The sequence below is a fragment of the Bos indicus x Bos taurus genome, chromosome 2 (assembly GCF_003369695.1).
Source record: "Bos indicus x Bos taurus breed Angus x Brahman F1 hybrid chromosome 2, Bos_hybrid_MaternalHap_v2.0, whole genome shotgun sequence".
Classification (NCBI taxonomy): domain Eukaryota; kingdom Metazoa; phylum Chordata; class Mammalia; order Artiodactyla; family Bovidae; genus Bos; species Bos indicus x Bos taurus.
The window spans coordinates 94131957-94154188 of record NC_040077.1 but is presented as its reverse complement, the minus strand read 5'-3'; positions in this window follow the sequence as shown (position 1 = coordinate 94154188).

Below are 22232 nucleotides of genomic sequence, written 5' to 3'. Positions count from 1 at the left end.
ATTTTTTACAGTGTTTTTTCATGTTTTGCTTTCTTGGCCATGAGGCATGTGGATCCCCGCTCCCTGACCAGGGTTTGAGCCCACATCATGGAACAACAGACTGGTTCCAAATAGGAAAAGGAGTACGTCAAGGCTGTATATTGTCACCCTGTTTATTTAACTTATATGCAGAGTACATCATGAGAAATGCTGGGCTGGAAGAAGCACAAGCTGGAATCAAGATTGCCGGGAGAAATATCAATAACCTCAGATATGCAGATGACATCACCCTTATGGCAGAAAGTGAAGAGGAACTAAAAAGCCTCTTGATGAAAGTGAAAGAGGAGAGTGAAAAAGTTGGCTTAAAGCTCAACATTTAGAAAACGAAGATCATGGCATCCGGTCCCATCACTTCATGGGAAATAGATGGGGAAACAGTAGAAACAGTGTCAGACTTTATTTTTCTGGGCTCCAAAATCACTGCAGATGGCAACTGCAGCCATGAAATTAAAAAACACTTACTCCTTGGAAGGAAAGTTATGACCAACCTAGATAGTATATTCAAAAGCAGAGACATTACTTTGCCAGCAAAGGTCCATCTTATCAAGGCTATGGTTTTTCCTGTGGTCATGTATGGATGTGAGAGTTGGACTGTGAAGAAGGCTGAGCGCCTAAGAATTGATGCTTTTGAACTGTGGTGTTGGAGAAGACTCTTGAGAGTCCCTTGGACTGCAAGGAGATCCAACCAGTCCATTCTGAAGGAGATCAGCCCTGGGATTTCTTTGGAGGGAATGATGCTGAAGCTGAAACTCCAGTACTTTGGCCACCTCATGCAAAGAGTTGACTCATTGGAAAAGACTCTGATGCTGGGAGGGATTGGGGGCAAGAGGAGAAGGGGATGACAGAGGATGAGATGGCTGGATGGCATCACTGACTCGATGGACATGAGTCTGAGTGAACTCTGGGAGTTGGTGATGGACAGGGAGGCCTGGCGTGCTGGGATTCATGGGGTCGCAAAGAGTCGGACATGACTGAGCCACTGATCTGATTTGATCTGATCTGATCTCCCTCTTTGGAAGGTTAAGTCCCAGTCATTGGGCCAGATGGAAGGTCCCTGACAATTATATCTTGGTCCTGGTCTTCAACTTTCTCTGCCCCCACACTGCAGGAAGTGACAGCCTCATTATATGCTACCAAGAAGGCCTTCTGGCTTTCATACCTAACTTGCAGCTGGGATTAATCCTCTCAGCTTTTTCTTGTATTTTTTTCAGAGTATCAGTGAAGTGTGAAAGTGAAAGTGTTAGTCACTCAGTGTCCGACTCTTTGTGACCCCATGGACTGTAGCCTGCCCTCCAGGATCCTCTATCCATGGGATTTTCCAGCAAGAATATTGGAGTGGTTGCCATTCCCTTCCCCAATCAGTGAAGCTTAATAAAAGCCAACATTGGTTTTGTAATTACTGTGTTCAGTAGCTCAGTTGTGTCTCTTTTTGACTTCATGGACTGTAGCCTGCCGGTCTCCTCTACCCATGAAATTTTCCAGGCAAGAATACTGGAGTGGAGTGCCATTTCCTCCTCCAGGGCATCTCCCTGGCCCAGGGATCAAACCTGAGTCTCTTGCATCTCCTGCCCTGGCAGGTGGATTCTTTACCACTAGCGCCACCTGGGAAGCCCCTTGTAATTACTACGGGCACTGTATTTCTCAAACACTTGATATGCTGCAATAGTTAATGAGTCCCCTTTCTCTGGTATTCATCCCCATGCACTGCCAGTGTTTGTTTTTTGACTGGACTTGACTGCTATGTTGTGCCTGGGGCTAGAAGCGCTCCAGATTCCATCAGTGAGTGATGGGGTCTCTGCCCGCCAGATGGAAGGTGATGAAGTGAATCCGCTATCTATTGCCCTGCTTTCTTTTGACACTTGTGCTACTGACTGCTGAAGGTTGGGTTCCCTGGGATGCAGACTCTGAGATGGAGTTTAGCACATAGGAGGTTTCTTAAGGAAAACTGTTGGGAAGGGAAGGAAAAGAAGCAGAAGGACACAGAGGAAGAAACCAAGGTTGGAGGCAGGTCCAAGAACAGCCTCAGCTGAATTCTGATGATCTCTGGAGTTAAAAGGCTCTTCAGATTTATTTAGAACTGATGCAAGATGACTGGGTCTTTATACACCTGCATGGTCCAGACACTGGATGAGAGCTATCAGAAGAAACCTGTGTTTGGAAATTGTCTGCCAAGAGCACAGAGAAGTGGTGGGTCAGCAGTTCCTTTGCTGAAAGAGCATCTGTGTGGTGCAACTCAGTGTCCACCATGATGTCTAATCCAGAGATTCCTTTTATAAATTGAGGTATAATTGACATGTAACATTATATTAATTTCAGGTATACAACGTCATGATTTGGTATTTATATGCATGATCACCATAATAAATTTAGTTGACATCTGTTGCCACGATAGTTAAAAAAAATTTTTTTTCTTGTGATGAGAACAGAGATTATTAAGCTTTTAAACATGAAGAGCTATTATATTCCTTCTTACACGCAGTTCTTAAAAATTATTTATATGTTTATTTGGCTGAAATGAGGATCATGGTATCCAGTCCCATCACTTCATGGCAAATAGATGGGGAAACAGTGGAAACAGTGTCAGACTTTATTTTTTGGGGCTCCAAAATCACTGCAGATGGTGATTGCAGCCATGAAATTAAAAGACGCTTACTCCTTGGAAGGAAAGTTATGACCAACCTAGATAGCATATTCAAAAGCAGAGACATTACTTTGCCAACAAAGGTTCGTCTAGTCAAGGCTATGGTTTTTCCTGTGGTCATGTATGGATGTGAGAGTTGGACTGTGAAGAAGGCTGAGCGCCGAAGAATTGATGCCTTTGAACTGTGGTGTTGGAGAAGACTCTTGAGAGTCCCTTGGACTGCAAGGAGATCCAACCAGTCTATTCTGAAGGAGATCAGCCCTGGGATTTCTTTGGAGGGAATGATGCTGAAGCTGAAACTCCAGTACTTTGGCCACCTCATGCAAAGGGCTGACTCACTGGAAAAGACTCTGATGCTGGGAGGGATTGAGGGCAGGAGGACAAGGGGACGACAGAGGATGAGATGGCTGGATGACATCACTGACTCGATGGACATGAGTTTGAGTGAACTCCGGGAGTTGGTGATGGACAGGGAGGCCTGGCGTGCTGGGATTCATGGGGTCGCAAAGAGTCGGACACGACTGGGCAACTGAACTGAACTGAACTGATCTTCACTGTGGCGTATGGGATCTTTAGTTACAGCCCGTGGGATTTAGTTCCCTGACCAGGGATCGAACTGGGCCACCTGTATTGGGAATGAAGAGTCTTAGCCACTGGACCACCAGAGGTCCTGCCTTCCTACATGTACTTCTATTGGAATTAAGTGGCTCCTAGAACTAGAATTGATTGTGTTTTGCTGCTTCCTACTAAACTGTGAATTCTTGGAGGGAAGGGACTTGTCTTATATATTCTGTATCTGAGGCCCAGAGTGAATGGCTGAAGATCCAGGATTAGACACACAGCAGGTATTTGAGACCTATCTGTTGTTGCACCATGAGTGAGATTTTATGATTGACCACCTTGGGTGAGCAGATAGACTTTTGGGAGTGAAGTTATTGGTTATGAGAGTTCAAGTCTATAACTAGAGTACTCTTCCCTATTGGTGATCCTGGTAAACTGACTCACCTAATGTCAATGAGCATTTGCTAAGCACGAGGCATGATTCTAGGTGTTCTGAGAGACATGGTGATAAACAAGATATTATTCTTGCCCTCAGTGGGGTGACAACTTTGACGACCAGCAAGTGGATTGGAGATGTATCAGACATTGAGATTCATCAGTAGGTTTGGATCTCTTGGTTGGGCATTTTTGGCTGATCCTTATCATTCTGAGTGAATTTAGGCCAGGTAGGTGCAATAGCTTAAGCCAAGGTCAGTAGAGGATTTATGTTTAGCTGAGAAATGAGAGAGGATAGAACACCATTCATTTCACCCAGCATAGGTGTCTTTATTACCTGGATAAGAAGAGCCTATGCAGTTTGAGCTGGCATAGTAATGCCTTTGATGGTATTAAGTAGTAACACACTGAGGTTTAACATCGTGTTGTCTATGGGCTTCCCAAGAGGCGCTAGTGTTGCCAAGAACTGCCTGCCAATGCAGGAGACATGAAAGATGCTGGTTCAGTCCTTGGGTTGGGAAGATCCCCTGGAGAAGGGCATGGCAACCCACTCCAGTATTCTTTTGTTTTGGCCATAGGGCATGGCGTGTGGGAGCTTGGTTCCCCAACCATGGATCAAATCCATGCCCCCTGCAGTGAATGCCTGGCAACCACTGGACTGCCAGGCAAGTCCCCCATTCAGTATTCTTGCCTGGAGAATCCATGGATGGAGGAGCATGGTGGGCATAGATCCAGAGGGTGACAAAGAGTTGGACACGAGTGAAATGACTTAGCACAGCACATGGCATAGCACAAGGAGGGGAAGAATGTGACTGAATCTGTGTTTTCACAAGATCAATCCATAGGGTTATAGGGAGTGGATGAGGGGTCCATTCCCTAGTTGATTCAGCTCCCTGAATTTGTCCCAAAAGGAGTAAAACTTCTGAACCTCATACAATAATCATATTGTTGCTTATTTCCCCTTGGAGTTAAGGCATAGTTGATGTTCCTTCAATTAAGGCTTTTCAACATTTCCATACTAATTTTGCTTCTCCTCTTTATGACCTCCTTACCCAGTAGCCTCCCCTAGACCACATTTTCTCCAGCATCAGATCACACAAGTGGTGGAAGGGACACGGGGAGAGGCCAGGGAGCATCACCAACGCTATCTGAGCTGCTCCAAGCTTTTGCAGCCTCAACGCTTCTGGGTCCCTGGTGGCCTCCATGAACCATGCTGAGAAATGCTGCTCCCATGGTTGCATTTTCCTGACAGATCCTGGGATGAGTCATCCTAACTCCTGGCTGGAAAAGAGCTGAAGTCATGAACAGAAAGTGGAACTTTCCTTTGATTTTATCCATGAAAACTGGCTTCCCTAGTGGCTCAACTGGTAAAGAACCTGCCTACTAATGCAGGAGATGCAAGAGATGCAGGTTCAATCCCTGGGTTGGGAAGATGTCCTGGAGAAGGAAATGGCAACCCACGCCAATATTCTTGCCTTGGAGAATCCCATGGACAGAGGAGCCTGGCGGGCTACAGTCCATGGGGTCTCAAAGAGTCGGACACGACTGAGCATTGCACACCACAACAACAATGAAAACTGAAGACAGGGAGGTGAAAGGGACCTAGAGAAACCAGGTACTCAGTGGGAAAAGATTCGGCCATGTCTGCATCTCCTTCCCCTGAGGAGAGAATGCTTTGTTGGCCTAACAGTTCAGTTGGATTAAGAGCTCCGACAATATGTAATTAATGGTGAGTTTCTTTGTAACAGATAATTGTCAAAACATCTTGAAGCCCATTTAGAGAGACAACTTTGAAGGGAGACTTGGCTGTCCACACACACATCCCACACTGTCATTAAGCCCTCCCGGCATGACAGCAGCTACAGTTCATTATCCTGGGTGGTGGCTGGTGAGGCGGGGAGCTCTATTCTTTGCATTTTCTTTGGGGAAAAAGTGTCTTTTAAATGTTCGTTTGCAACACAACACAGGCAACTAAATGGAAGGGGATGTAGTCTTGTGATTCTTGAAGGAACCCAATCGAGGAGGGGCTGTGATTTAATAAATCACAGCCCAGTGATTTATTAAAAAAAAAAAAAAGACACCCCCTCCCCCAGTTGGATACTTCTGCCGGCCTGAGGAGTATAAGAATTTCTCAGTGGACTTTTAGGTAAGTAAAATTAAGTCACCTTTACCTATAGATGGAAATGCCCAAGCATGCTTTTTAAAAACTTTATGGTTTATTTTTATGAATGAAAACAGGCCTGGTCTTTTCATCCTGGTCAATGTCAGACACTAGTTGCTGATCCAGAATCTCTTCTGCCCTTCTTTCTTATTAAAGAATCCTATTTTGTTTTGTTGTTGTTCAGTCACTAAGTCGTGTCCACCTCTTTGTGACCGCATGGACTGCAGCATGACAGGCTTCTCTGTCCTTCACTATCTCTTGGAGTTTGCGCAAACTCATGTGCATTGAGTTGGTGATACCATCCAACCATTTTATCTTCTGTTGCCCCCTTCTCTTCCTGCCCTCAATCTTTCCCAGAATCAGGGTCTTTTCCAATGAATCGGCTCCTCAAATTAGGTGGCCAAAGTATTGGAGCTTCAGCTTCAGCATCAGTCTTTCTAATGAATATTCAGGATTGATTTCCTTTAGGATTGACTGGGTTTGATCTCCCTGCAGTTCAAGGGACTCTCAAAAATCTTCTCTAGCACCACAGTTTGACAGCATCAATTCTTCAGCCCTGTTTTGTTTAGGGCAGTCAAATGACTTGTTAAAAATCACCCCCTTCCTGGCACAGATTCTTTTACTCAGGGGATGGCTAAATGACTCAGTCTTGGACCATGAGCTGTTAAGACAGCCTACTGTGTAGATTTATAGAACACTCCCCCACCCCCTACACACACATCTTGATAAAAGGAGGTGGGTTTAGCTGGCACTTACATATTTTTCTTCATTTTTTTTCTCCGTTCTCTTTCCTGCCAGATTCACAGATGAGATACCCAGGGTAAGGCAGCCAACAGGTAGCACTCTGCTAGGTGCTGGGGATGGGAGATAAACAAGAGGATTTCTAGTGTTACAACAGTCATTGGAGCATACAAATGTGTAGATGAATAATCACAAGCCAATATGCTATAATAGGTAGAGAGAGGGATGTAAAATACGAGACTAGATTGAACCATGAAAAAAGCATCCCAGACTGATAGGAAAATCCCCAAACTATGGAGCCAGTGACCAGGGCATGAATTGTCCTCATGCTTATCTGAATCCTGGGGATGGGGAAACTAGAAAGACATGGCCATCCAGTCCTTGGTGACTGGAATTGAGAGTTGGAAAGGGCCAAGTGCAGGGAGGCTGAATTTGCTTCTGTTCCTTCTTGTGTCAGGGACTTCCTTGGTAGCTCAGCTGGCAAAGAATCCACCTGCAATGTAGAAGACCCCAGTTTGATTCCTGGGTTGGGAATATCCCCTGGAGAAGGGATAGGCCACCCACTCTAGTAGTCAAGGACTTCCCTGGTGGCTCAGATGGTAAAGAATCTGCCTACAATGCGGGAGACCTGAGTTCAATCCCTGGGTTGGGAAGATACCCTAGAGGAGGGCATGACAACCCAATCCAGTGCTCTTGCCTAGGGAATCCCCATGGACAGAGGAGCCTGGCAGGCTAAGGTCCATGGGTCATAAAGAGTTGGACATGACTGAGCAACTAAGCACAGCACACATGTTCTAGTGTCAGGGCCGTGCTGAGCCAACTTTGTTGTGATTCTAGGAGCGCATGAGCCTTGGCCCTCAGGAAATGTCTCTTTTGAGGATGATTGGACTGCCATCCTAGCCTAGGAAAATGAATGAATTTGACAGCTCAAATTGGTGGAAGAAATACTTGGACCAGCCTCAGGCACTGCTTAGGCACTTGGCCAGCTGAAAAAGGCATGACTGATCGTGAAGCTCATTTGGTAACATGAAAAGGACAGTTCTATTGGGGTCAAGTGAGAAGCCTGGCTAATATTCCCAGGTACATGCTTCCCTGAATCCAAAGCAGAATGATTTTTTTAAACAATGACAAGAGGGGCTACATGATCATTTCCACCATTGTTGATTTCCTTTTAGCTCCCTATCTTTATAACTTCAGGGATGTTGGTAAACATATTTAACCATCAATATGGCAATTGCACTAACCAATCAGAAGATATGTGAGGTGTAATGAGGATGGGGCCTTTTCCGTGTGCACCGCAAAGTGTCATTCCTGCGTTGTCCTTTGGCTTCTTTCAAAAGGCTCATTTCATGTCTGCAACTCTCGGAATGCACCACTGTCTGCTGGGCTTCTAGAACAATGGACACATGGCTGCCCACTGAACAGCTGTAAACCAAGACAGAGATACCAATGTGGGCAAGTGGCTCGGATGCTCTGTGAAGTTCTATTCCCGCAAGATGGTACATGGGGCCAAAATACCTTTCTCATGATCTAATGGACTTGGGGAAATGCTTCCTTTTGGTGATTCATAGTGGACCTTTATATATTCACAGCTTTGAGAAATCTGGCATGAGTGAAACCTATTTCCTTTTGATTTAAAAGCATTTCCTGTCTTTTTTTTAAATTTTATTTTATTTTTAAACTTTAAAATATTGTATTAGTTTTGCCAAATATCAAAATGAATCCGCCACAGGTATACACGTGTTCCCCATCCTGAACCCTCCTCCATCCTCCCTCCCTTGTCTTTTTTTTTTAACCATGGAGTTTTCCTGTTCTCCTCTTATCCTCAAGGAATACCTGTCTTTGGAACAAAGCTTGCCCTTGGATATATAAATATATATCAAAATAAAAACAAGATACAAATAAATAGCAAAAGTGCATAATCATCTGCAAGTCAAGAAAACATCTATTTTCACATTGAAGGTGGGTTGGGTAATTAAGGTATATATGAATTTCTGCTCACCCAGGCAGCAATTGTATCTTTAGGCACTGTTTAGGTAGGGGCAGTGTTTCAGTGATCAATTTCAGAGGAACAAACAACTCTAAAACAGTGGCATTCAGTTCAGTTCAGTTCAGTCGCTCAGTCGTGTCCAACTCTTTGTGACTCCATGAATTGTAGCACGCCAGGCCTCCCTGTCCATCACCAACTCCCAGAGTTCACCCAGACTCACGTCCATTGAGTCAGTTATGCCATCCAGCCATCTCATCCTCTGTCATTCCCTTCTCCTCCTGCCCCCAATCCCTCCCAGTATCAGAGTCTTTTCCAGTGAGTCAACTCTTCACATGAGGTGGCCAAAGTATTGGAGTTTCAGCTTTAACATCAGTCCTTCCAAAGAAATCCCAGGGCTGATCTCCTTCAGAATGGACTGGTTGGATCTCCTTGCAGTCCAAGGGACTCTCGAGAGTCTTCTCCAACACCACAGTTCAAAAGCATCAATTCTTTGGTGCTCAGCTTTCTTCACAGTCCAACTCTCACATCCATACATGACCACTGGAAAAACTATAGCCTTGACTAGACAGACCTTTGTTGGCAAAGTAATGTCTCTGCTTTTGAATATGCTATCTAGGTTGGTCATAACTCTCCTTCCAAGGAGGAAGCATCTTTTAATTTCATGGCTGCAATCACCATCTGCAGTGATTTTGGAGCCCCAAAAAATAAAGTCTGACACTGTTTCCCCATCTATTTGCCATGAAGTGATGGGACTGGATGCCATGATCTTCGTTTTCTGAATGTTGAGCTTTAAGCCAACTTTTTCACTCTCCTCTTTCACTTTCAAGAGGCTCTTTAGTTCCTCTTCACTTTCTGCCATAAGGGTGGTGTCATCTGTGTATCTGAGGTTATTGATATTTTTCCCAGCAATCTTGATTCCAGCTTGTGCTTCTTCCAGCCCAGCGTTTCTCATGATGTACTCTGCATATAAGTTAAATAAGCAGGGTGACAATATACAGCCTTGACGTACTCCTTTTCCTATTTGGAACCAGTCTGTTGTTCCATGTCCAGTTCTAACTGTTGCTTCCTGACCTGCATACAGGTTTCTCAAGAGGCAGGTCAGGTGGTCTGGTATTCCCATCTCTTTCAGAATTTTCCACAGTTGATTGTGATCCAAAGTCAAAGGCTTTGGCATAGTCAATAAAGCAGAAATAGATGTTTTTCTGGAACTCTCTTGCTTTTTCCATGATCCAGCAGATGTTGGCAATTTGATCTCTGGTTCCTCTGCCTTTTATAAAACCAGCTTGAACGTCTGGAAGTTCACAGTTCACGTATTGCTGAAGCCTGGCTTGGAGAATTTTGAGCATTACTTTACTAGCATGTGAGATGAGTGCAATTGTGTGGTAGTTTGAGCATTCTTTGGCATTGCCTTTCTTTGAGATTGGAATGAAAACTGACCTTTTCCAGTCCTGTGGCCACTGCAGAGTTTTCCAAATTTGTTGGCATATTGAGTGCAGCACTTTCACAGGCGTTAAACAGCATTTATTATATTCAGGATTTTGTGTGTCAGGAATTGGGATGGGGCTTAGTGAGAACAGCTCATCACTGTTCTATGCTTCTATTGATGATCAGGTAGCTCAAATGGCCAGAGATGGTTGGAATAGTTTGCATGCATACATGTGAAGTCACTTCAGTCCTATCTGACTCTTTTTGACACTATGGACGTTAGTCCTTCAGACTCATCAGTCCATGGGATTCTCCAGGCAAGGATACTAGAGTGGGTTGCCACGCCCTCCTCCAGGTGGTCTTCCTGACCCAGGGATCGAACACAAGAGTCTTATGTCTCCTGCATTGGCAGGTGGGTTCTTCACCACTAGCACTACTTGAGAAGCCCTTGGGCCGTATATCTGAGGCTGTGATCTCAGCTGTCAATTGGGTTTCTCAGTTTTTCTCCATATCATGTCTGGTGGGGTTGAAATATCCAAGAGGGCCTCTTCACATCCATGTCTGGTGCCTGGATTGGAATGGCCAGAGAAACTTGGACTTGCTGGTCATGATTCTCTCTCCCTTTAGCATCATTGCTGACCTAGCTTGGGCTACCTCACATGATGACAGTCTCAGAGTAGTCAGACTTGCCTGTCATTGGCTTTTCGCAAACTGAGCGTTCTAAGAATCATGGCGAAGAAGGCAAGATTTCTACAACCTCGCCTTAAAAGTTCTAGAACATGACTCTGATGTTATTGGACTTGCAAGTCATGGCCAGCTCAAGTTCTGGGGGGTGGGAAATGCATTCCACCTTTTTGATGGGAGGAGAAGCAAAGAATTTGTGGTCATCTTTAATCCATCACAGGCATCTTATTGGTTGGCTCTCTTAAGGATCAGACTCTTTGCTGAAATGTCCATTGGATCCCATCTGGCCTCAGGTTTGTCTTAAGCAATGCATGGAAAAGTTCTTTCACCACAGGATGCCATTTGGAGGACATAAAAAATTAATTGAGATGACCAACCCATCTAGACACAGAGTTCAAAATGGTAATTGAAATGCCTATAAACACAACAAACAAAATTACCATTGCATGTAGCTCTGGTGTTAATGCCCTTTATCGTGTATGAAGGATAAACTGTTGAAACCTTTCTTCAGACTCAAAGGGGATCGTGGGAAACGGTCCTCTCTGGTTCTCCTCTCCTTTCACCACCCTGTTCCCATGTCCGCTACTTTTCTGTGATCCTCATTAGTTTGTGTTAGAGATTTATCACATTCAGGGTTTTTAAATTTTTTCATTTATTGGAGTATAGTTGATTTATAATGTTGTATTAGTCTCAGGTGTACAGCAAAGTGATTCAGTTATACATATGTGTATATTCATCCGTTTTTAGATTCTTTTCTCACCAGGAGCTTGGGATGAACATATACACAGGACTATGTATAAGAAAGATAACCAACAAGGATCTACTGTATAGTATAGGGAACTTTACTCAATATTCTGTGATAACCCACATTTAGAGGTTTTATATAAACTACTGAGAATGCTCACTTTCTTCCTAGACTTGCTCTAAGATTATCTATCTATCTATCTATCCATCTATCTATCTGATATTGAGGGAAAGAATATAAAAGTTTACAGAGAATATATAACCAACACCCATATTCTCACATTCAAGACTTTACAAATATCAACACGCTAATCTATTAATTGCACTCATCTCACATGCTAGTAAAGTAATGCTCAAAATCTGTATGCAGGTCAGGAAGCAACAGTTAGAACTGGACATGGAAAAACAGACTGGTTCCAAACAGGAAAAGGAGTACATCAAGGCTGTATATTGTCACCCTGCTTATTTAACTTATATGCAGAGTACATCACGGCATCCGGTCCCATCACTTCATGGGAAATAGATGGGGAAACAGTGTCAGACTTTATTTTTTTGGGCTCCAAAATCACAGATGGTGACTGCAGCCATGAAATTAAAAGACACTTACTCCTTGGAAGGAAAGTTATGACCAACCTAGATAGCATATTGAAAAGTAGAGACATTACTTTGCCAACAAAGGTCCGTCTAGTCAAGGCTATGGTTTTTCCTGTGGTCATGTATGGATGTGAGAGTTGGACTGTGAAGAAAGCTGAGCGCTGAATAATTGATGCTTTTGAACTATGGTGTTGGAGAAGAGTCTTGAGAGTCCCTTGGACTGCAAGGAGATCCAACCAGTCCATTCTGAAGGAGATCAGCCCTGGGATTTCTTTGGAAGGAATTGTGCCGAAGCTGAAACTCCAGTACTTTGACCACCTCATGCGAAAAGTTGACTCATTGGATAAGACTCTGATGCTGGGAGGGATTGGGGGCAGGAGGAGAAGGGGACGACAGAGGATGAGATGGCTGGATGGCATCACTGACTCGCTGGATGTGTCTCAGTGAACTCCGGGAGTTGGTGATGGGCGGGGAGGCCTGGCGTGCTGTGATTCATGGGGTCGCAAAGAGTTGGACACGACTGAGCGACTGAACTGAACTGAACTCACTCTGTTTTCTGCAAGGGTTTTTTAAAAAAGAAATAAAACATTACAGAGAAAGTTGAAGTATCTTTTGATCAAATTTCCCTCCCCCACATCCCAGAAGCAACCACTGTCATGAATTTAGTGAGTAGACTGATATTTTAAGTATAGTGTTTTCGTCAACTATTTTACAGCTCCATTTCCCCCTGTTTCTAATTTACTGCTGTGTAGATCTGCAGATGAAATTTAAGGAAGCTGACCCTCTCAGAATTCTTTACCACTTTATTATTTGTGACTGGCTTCTCTTTCTATAGCACGCAGTGAGGGGGTTATTATCCAGGCTTTGGTGGGAAAGAACTACTTCTAGGAAGAGGCACTCTATAAATACCGCCCCCTCCCCTGACCCCTGGTCTGAGCAAAAACAATGCTATATTTATTCTATATTGTCCAACACCTTCACCATGAATGTTATCATCTAAAACTCAGTAGTTGTGTATTTCTAGGCTGTCATACCTGTAATTTTGGAGCTATAGGTATGTTGACACCACAGCATTTTGCCAGACAAAATGTGTCAACACTGGCCTGGCCAGCACTCCTGGTATCAATGTCTCTTTGTTTCTATATATGCATAGTACTGGCATGCAGTTTAACACCCTTTATGCTACAGACTGAATGTCGTGTCCCTCCACCCCCAAATTCCTGTGATGAAATCTAATTCCCAACATGATGGTATTTGGAAGAAGGGACTTTGAGACGTGATTAGGTCATAAGGGTAGAGTCCTCTTGAGTGGGATTAGTGCTTTTTATAAACGAGACCCCGGAAGGTCCCTCATGTGAGGACGCAGTGAGTAGACAGCTGTCTACAAACCAACCAGGAAGTGAGGCTTCACTGGACATTTAATGTGCTGGTGCCTTGATCTTGGACTTACCAGACTCCAGAACTGTGAGAAATTAATTTCTGTTGCTTGCAAGCCACCCTGTCTATGGGATTCTGTTACAGCAACTCCAAACGATGAATACACTGTCGTAGTGATTCTCAGCTCTACCAGGTGCATAACTGGTAGAGTTATAACTGGTAGATAACTGGTAGATATCATAACTGGTAGATAACTCCTCCTTTTAAAATGTTTATAATGCCCCTCATCCTATATCCTTTATAGATAACCCACCTACTGTGCTGTGCTTAGTTGCTCAGTCATGTCTGACTCTTTGTGACCCCATGGACCATAGCCTGCCAGGCTCCTCTTTCCATGGGGATTCTCCAGGCAAGAATATTGGAGTGGGTTTTCATGCCCTCATCCAAGGGATCTTCCCAACCCAGGGATTGCACCCAGGTCTCTTGCATTGCAGGCAGATTCTTTACTGTCTGAGCCACCAGGGAAGCCAATACTGGAGTGGGTAGCCTACCCTTCTCCAGGGGATCTTCCTGACCCAGGAATTGAACTGGGGTCTCCTGCATTGCAGGCAGATTCTTTACCAGCTGAGTTACGAGGGAAGCCCAAACTACCTACATGAATCATTAAAAATTAATATAATGATCCAGCTATAGTACAAAAGGAAATAATATTTTCCAGTGTGTAAATGCTTGGATGTAATAATTAACATAGTCAGGTGATAGCCCCTGCTTGTCAATCATCATGAGTGCAACAGCCACAAGTGTAGACTTGATCATGGTCATAAGCAGGGTAATTTTCAGAAATAATGACCAACTTTTGCTAGAGTTTCATACAAAACAAACTGCAGATCCCTCAAAAAGGTAAACATAGAATTACTGTTTGACCCAGCAATCCCACTCCTAGACACATATCCAAGAGAATGGAAAACAGGAACTCAACAAAATACCTGTATAGGAATGTTCCTAGCAGCACTATTTACAGCAGCAAATGGTGGACACAACACATATATCTACCAGCAGATGAACACATAAGCAAAATATGGAATGCATATACAATGGAATATTATTCAGCCATAAAAAGGAACAAAGTAGTGAGGCTTGCTACAACATGGATGAACCTTGAAAACAGAAATTAAAACATGAAACCAAAGTATACATATTGTATGATTCCATTTACATGAGACAAAACATTCAGAAGGTAAATTTGTCAAGACACAACGCAGAATGCTTGTTGCCGGGGGTTGGAGGTAGCTGAGTGAGGGCTAGGAAGGGGCTGCTTAATGGGGACAGGGTTCTCTTCTGGGCAAATGAAATGTTTTGAAACTAGATAGGGGTGGTGATGCAAAACAATGTGAACATATATTCATGCCTTTAGTGCACTGAATTATATACTTTGAAGTAGCATAAATTGTTAATGTCTGTTATGTGAATTTCACGGCAGTGAATAACAAGCAAAGTGCAATCTTCCCTTGATTTACGTTAAGTGAATTTTCAGAGTTCAGTGAATATTAAAACTGTGCAAATAATGCTTGGTGTTTGTATGTAAATCCAAGTTAGGATCCAGGCTCAGATAAATCATAGGTAGGTTTTTCTCCTCCAGGATTGTCTGGTGGGGCAGTCAAATGTTTGGCAGAACAGCCCCATCCGTTACAGAAGGTCTGGAGTCTCCACGCTGGGATCCAGCATGCGCTGTACAGCAGAGGCCAGTGGCCCAGGGGCGAGTGACAGTGCCCCTTGTCTTTGTCCTTCCAGTGGCTGCTGTGGTCTGGGCGCCCTCAGTCCTCTTTGCTGCCTTGTGGTCCTGCTTGAGGAATCCCCATGAGAGCCGTGGGACAGCGTTAAAGGCCTTATAGCCTCTCCTCATTTAAAAGATAAAGCCTCAAAAGGGAGGGGTTCTGTGTATACCTGTAGCTGATTCATGTGGAAGTTTGACAGAGAACAACAAAATTCTGTAAAGCAATTATCCTTCAATTAAAAAAAAAAGACAAAGCCAGTACTTCATTCCCACAGTGACAATCCTGATGCTGTTAGCAGACCCTTGGCTTTGGGACCTTGTGGCATTTTGTTTTTGTTTTCCAAAGTACTAGTGCCAAAGCCAGGGCACTTACATATGCTATTTCTTTGTTTCCATCTTTCCTTAGCGGTGGGGAAAGATGCTACACTAAAGCTATATGGCCTGATCAGGCTGCCTAGTTTCATAGAAACCAAGGTCTCTTTGCATTTCCTGCTTCACCTCCCCAAAGGCAACTTTTCGGCCAGCCTTTCTCTGGTGTCAGCTGCAAGGCAGCCACTGACAGCTGGGTTCTGGGAATACCTCCCTGTTTAACCCACAGACCCTTGGAGAAGAATCTCCAAAATGGAGGTGGTAGGAGAGAGAATGGCCTGGAATCTGGAGGGTGTGACTGGTTAGCTCAGGCATACCTTCAGGAATATGCTCTTGTTTGGTTCCTTTCAATCAAAAAAGGTACACGCATCCCAGTGTTCATTGCAGTTGTATTTACAATAGCCAGGACACAGAAACAACCTAGCTGTCCATCAACAGAGAAATGGATAAAGAAGGTGTGGCACACATATACAATGGAACATTACTCAACCAGAAAAAGAATGATATTGGGTTATTTGTAGAGACGTGGATGGACCCAGAGTCTGTCATACAGAGTGAAGTAAATCAGAAAGAGAAAAATACCTTATATCAATACATATATATGGAATCTAGAAAAATGGCACAGATGAATCTATTTTGTGGTTGTTCAGTAGCTAAGTCGTATCCAATTCTTTTCAACTCCATCAACTGCAGCCTGCCAGACTCCTTTGTCCTTCACTATCTCTCAGAGTTTGCTCAAACTCGTATCTATTGAGCTAGTGATGCTATCTTACCATCCTCTGTTGCCCTCTTCTCCCCCTGCCCTCACTCTTTTCCAGTGTCAGGGTCTTTTCCAATGAGTCGGCTCTTCGCGTCAGGGGGCCAAAGTATTGGAGCTTCAACATCAATCCTTCCAATGAATAATCATAGTTGATTTATTTTAGGATTGACTAGTTTGATTTCCTTACTGTCCAAGGAACTCTCAAGAGTCTTCTCCAGTACCACAATTCCAAAGCATCAATTCTTCGGTGCTCAGTCTTCTTTATCGTCCAATTCTTACAGCCGTCCTAGACTACTGAAAAAACCATAGCTTTGACTATATGAACCTTTGTCGGCAAAGTGATGTCCCTGCTTTTGAATACGCTCTCTAGGTTTGTCATAGCTTTCCTTCCAAGGAGCAATTTACAGGAAACAAATAAAGACGCAGGTGAGAGAAAGGACATGTGGACGCAGTGGGAAAAGGGGAGAGTGGGATGAGCTGGGGGAGTAGCATTGGCATATATACACTGCCATGCGTAAGATAGCTAGCTAGCTGGAAGCTGCTGTATAACACAGGGAGCTCAGCGTGGCGCTCTGTGATGACCTAGAGGGGGGGGATGGGGCAGTAGGGAATGGGAAGGAGGTTCAAGAGGAAGGGGATATATGTATACATATGGCTGATTAACTTTGTGGTACAGCAGAAACTAACACAACATTGTAGAGCAACTATACCCCAATAAAATATGAAAGACCCGCACTGCATCTCTAACTGCACATCTGAGGGGCTCCGGGAAGGGTTAGGCTTGGAGGGCTTGGGCACAGGAGTGCCTCTTAAGGACACTGGTCTTGTCTTGTTTCCCTGGGGCCAGGCCAGGGGGCCCCCGGGGTTGTGGAGAGGATTCAGGCAAGAGGGAGGGTGGGGAGAGAGGACTCCAACTCAGTCCCAAGCCTGCCACTCAGAGAGTGAGAGGGAGGAACCTGGAAAGACCACAACCAACATCTGGGAGTGATTTCCTCTGTCTGTCAAAACTTATACACGTCTCTCATGTTTTTACTCTGCGCCCAGTTCTGTGCCTCTTGCCATCATTTCCTTCAGATGTTTACCAGGAGCTCTAGGTCAGCCACGTGGCGGCAGCCTTGTTTGTTTTTATTTAGTTCATATGAATTTGAGTTGTTTTGTGTATAAAAAGAGCCAAACGAACATTAACTGCTAACTATTTGTAACCCACAAAGTGCACATTCAAGCTTTGTTGGGCTGCACACTTCCTCGGTGGGAACAGACCATGTGGGGCGCTGCTTCATTTGCTTGCATCATTTCATGTGTACCTGGCTCACACTCTGCCTAGGTAGGACTGTTTCATGAGAAAACATCACAGGCCCCCTGGTCATCCCTCTATTGCCTGATGTCTAGGAGGTACCAAATTTCCTTTTATGTAAATAACAATTTTCTAACCTTTCCTATCACACTTTTTAGGTCTATTCCTCCCAAAGAATTGCCAAGTTAAAGGATATGAACTGTGCTGCTCTACTTACATGCTCCCAAATTATTCCAGAAGGATGGGCCCATTATTCACAGCCCTCTAGGAACCAGGATACCTCTCTAACTGTCATCGTTCAATCATTCATCCAGTACAAGTGTTTGCTGAGCATCACATCAAAGCGTGGGGAATGGTGGCAGACTAGAGGTGTGCCCTGGTCCTTGGCTCTGCGGTTCTCCCGCTCTCTGCAATGGTTTCTCGAGCTCTGGTCCCAGATCACCACATTGGAATCCCCTGGGGTGGGTACTTATCAAAAATGGAGTTTCCTAGCACTCACCCCCACTACTCAATCAGAGTCCCTAGATCCAGAGATTGGCACTGTAGATAAAATTCCCTGATGCGCATTTCGTGTGAGCACCGCTGAGCTGATGGAAATGAGCAAAAATTCCCTTCTGCTGAGAAACAAACAAGAAGGGCCCAGGATGGAACGTGGGAGACAGGGTTGATGGATCGGCTGGAGCAGGGAGATGACAGAACTGTGCAGGCCTTCTTGCCAGAATGTCACCTCCTGCAGGACCCAGACAAAGCCACTGAGAGCTGAGGGCAGGCTGTGACGAATGAGCCAATTGGGTTGATCATTTTATGCTGCAGCTGGGTAGGTCCCTCCCATGGGTGGAGCAGCCTGGGCCACAGAGCAGGATTAGAGCATTTTCTGGTGTCGAGATCACTGTTTCAAATTAGTTGAGTGAAGCCAAGCGGCGCTGGGGAGGTGGAACATGTGGCTCTGCTCAGAAAGAGTTGTGTGGGGTGTGAGCGGCCACCCATTCTCTGTGCCCCTCTCCACCGTTGCACGTAGTGGACTGGCCAGTCAGTCCAGGAGCACTGCCGTGTGGGTTGAGATCGAGAGATGGAGAGAGAGGCGGCAGCTGAGCAATTATCGGGCTGCTCTGCCAACTCAGGGGAAATGTCCAGGCTTCACCATGTAAACTGGGGCAGAGGGCTCTGACCAGCTGTGCGGGAGTGGCTTGGACATGCCACCGAGCAGGATGGGCAGGGCTAATGTGAGCTGTGGCTCTGGGACAAAGGAGATATAAACCTCCAAGTGCCCAGTGTGGGGCCCCAGGAATTGTCCCAGGCTGTGACAGCCAGTGAGAGTTGGGCCATAAAGAAGGCTGATGCTTTCAAACCGTGGTGTTGGAGAAGACTCTTGAGAACCCCTTGAACAGCAAGGAGATCAAACCAGTTAATCCTAAAGGAAATTAACCCTCAATATTCATTGGAAGGATTGATGCTGAAGCTGAATCTCCAATACTTTGGCCACGTGATATGAAGAGTCGACTCATTGGAAAAGATCCTGATGCTGGGAAAGATTGAGGGCAGGAGAAGGGGATGACAGAGAATGAGATGATTGGATGGCATCACTGACTCAGTTGACATGAGATTGGGAGATAGATCATCTGGGAGATGATGAAGGACAGGGAAGTCTGGTGTGCTGTAGTCCATGGGGTCGCAAAGAGTCGGACATGACTGAGCTACTGAACAGCAACAAGTGACAGCCAGTGGCCCAAACTGATATGTGCTTAGCTTTCTTCAGATAAGGCTGACTCCCTAAATGACTTGGCAACTTGGAGACATGGTGTTTCCCATGGTGCACAGCTTCTGAGCTGACCAGACACACACGTCCACGATTCTTTGGGAGTTTTTTTTTTTTTTGGATGCTGCTGTTGAGGGGTGAGCGTGGTCTCCCTGGTAGACCCAGCTTTTGTTTATTTGGAACTGTCTCCTTGAGGTGATACAGGTTTGTGTCCCCAAACCAAAAGCAGGTGGGGGCCTTATTGCCTTGCTCTCAATAGATTCCAGCATTCCTTTTGCATGGCTAGCATGCAGCGAGCTGTGTTTCTGATTTTACCCAGATTAGCAGTTGGTCCAGCATCCATTTTCATTAAAGCCTGAATCACCCACCACACATGGTACAGTTTGAGTTCCAGTTTGGAGATGCTCCATGTCTGCCTGTATTGCTTCATTCAAGACAACGAAAATCAATTATTTTTTTCTGGCCCGACCCCATGGTCTGATCACGTAAGGGCAAAGTAGTCAATCCAGCAGAGGCTGTGGTCTTTAGATGTCAAAGTGACTTCTGGGGGCACAGAGAGGAAGGCTTCCAGGCATATAATTCCCCGGAGCCTTTCCACTGAACACTGAAATCTGCTCACATCATCTCATCAGGGGCATCTCACATTTTCCAGCTACTTGTGGTGGTGGTGGGGATGAGCCTAGCTATAGAAAGAGCATGCCAGCACACAGGGAAGTATCTGTGACCTCATTCATATGAACTCAGACTGCTCACCATCTGTGCCGGGAAATAGAGGGTGTGTGTGTGTGTGTGTGTGTTTGTGTGTGTGTGTGTGTACGTACACATGCACGCACACAAGTGTATGTTTCCTCAAAGAGCACAACTGCAGTGTTCGGTTGAAAAGTAGAGTTCACAAAATCCACTGGGGCAGAACATCTCATGATCAGTAGTGATGCAGTATTTGGTGTCTGCTTGAAAAGAATCATTAATTGTAAGTCATCAAAAAGAGAACAGAGGGGAGAGCAGACACTTCCCACCCTGGAATCTCTCACTGTTGTCTTTCACAGGAACACAGTTTCTCACGCAGAAAAATCTGTTTTCAGTTGGACTGAGAAACGGCCCCTTGAGTCATACATGTCTGTCTATGTGTGAGGCTTTTCACAGTTGACAAAGCATTTTTGCTAAGTTTTCTCATTTGATCCTGCCCACGGGGGTGGAGCGGCTCATCCAAGACCGCACAGCTATAAGATGGCACAGTGAGCCGGCCTCCGGCTGGAGGAGTCCTGGTTCAGCCTGGGGGAGGGCGACTGGAGTTCTAAGACGGCTGTGGCTGTGGAGAGCCTGTTGAACTTGATATAGGAGACATCCATAGTTTATGTCTTGCCTTGTACTTAACTCTAGGGAAAACTTCAGCCTCATTTTCCCTTCTGGGCTGAAGGTGGTGACCAGACCTATCTCAGCCAGCAAAAATGGTCAAATGAGCTTTCTTCTTCTTCTTTTTTTTTTTTTTTAAATTGAGAGACAATTTAAATGACTAAATTTAAATAAGTAATTTTAAGTTTAAAATTTTATTTATTTATTTTTGGCTGTGCTGGGTCTCTGTTGCTGTGCGTGGGCTTTTCTAGGTGTGGCAAGCAGGGCCTGGTCTCTAGTTGCGGTGCACGGGCTTCTCATGTCAGCGGCTTCTCTTGTTGTGGAACGTGGGCTCTAGGGCATATGGGCTAAGTAATTGCAACTCCTGGGCTCCAGAGCACAGGTTCAGTAGTTGCGGTGCTACTGCTGCTGCTAAGTCGCTTCAGTTGTGTCCGACTCTGTGCGACCCCATGGACGGCAGCCCACCAGGCTCCCCCGTCCCTGGGATTCTCCAGGCAAGAACACTGGAGTGGGTTGCCATTTCCTTGTGGTGCACATGGGCTTAGTTGCCTCGAGGCAGGTGGGATCTTCCCAGAACAGGGGTGAACCGGTATTCTCTGCCTTGCAAGGCAGATTCTTAACTACCTGGACCACCAGGGAAGCCCTGAGCTTTCTTATTCTATAGAATAGGACAAAGTAACTGTGCAAATATCAAAATAACAGAAAAGGGAGTCCTGGAATAGTTTTTAGGTGCAACCACTCATTTGCCTCAGTACACTCAGGGTGAGTCTGTTTCACCTCCCCCAAAAGTGGGTCCCTTGGACAGCAAGGAGATCAAACCAGTCAATCCTAAAGGAAATCAACCCTGAATAATCATCGTAAGGACTGATGCTGAATCTGAGGCCCTAATACTTTGGCCACCTGAAACGAAGAACCAACTCACTGGAAAGGACCCTGATGTTGGGAAAGATTGAGGGCAGGAGGAGAAGGGGGCAACAAAGGATGAGATGGTTGGATGGCATCACTGACTCAATGGACATGAGTTTGAGAAAACTCTGGGAGATAGTGAAGGACAGGGAAGACTGTCATGCCGCAGTCCACTGGGTCACAAAGAATTGAACTCGACTTAGCGACTGAAGAACATCAACAAAGGTGGGTCATAGCCACAACACTTATTAGCCCTCTACAAGCAGGAACGACCTCTGCTGAGCAGCCAAAACCAAGTATCAGCAGATTTGCTTCAGTGAGGATCTTTCTTGGTTTCTGTGTGATTATTGCCATCTCTGGGACACAAGAGTCATCCTCAGAATCACGAAAGTTAATAATATTAATATTAATATGAAGTAAGGGCCTTTGTAGACTCAATGTTTCATTGTTTCCATGCATTTTGGTATTAAATGAATAAGTAATGTGACTTACACCTAAACTATTGAAATCTGAAAGTCAGCATCTGTTCTTTTTAAGTCAACAACTTGAGCTTATTATTAATATTATTATTATTATTAAAGGCTACAGACGTAGTCTTTTCCCGTGCTTCAGTCAGGAATGTAATCTT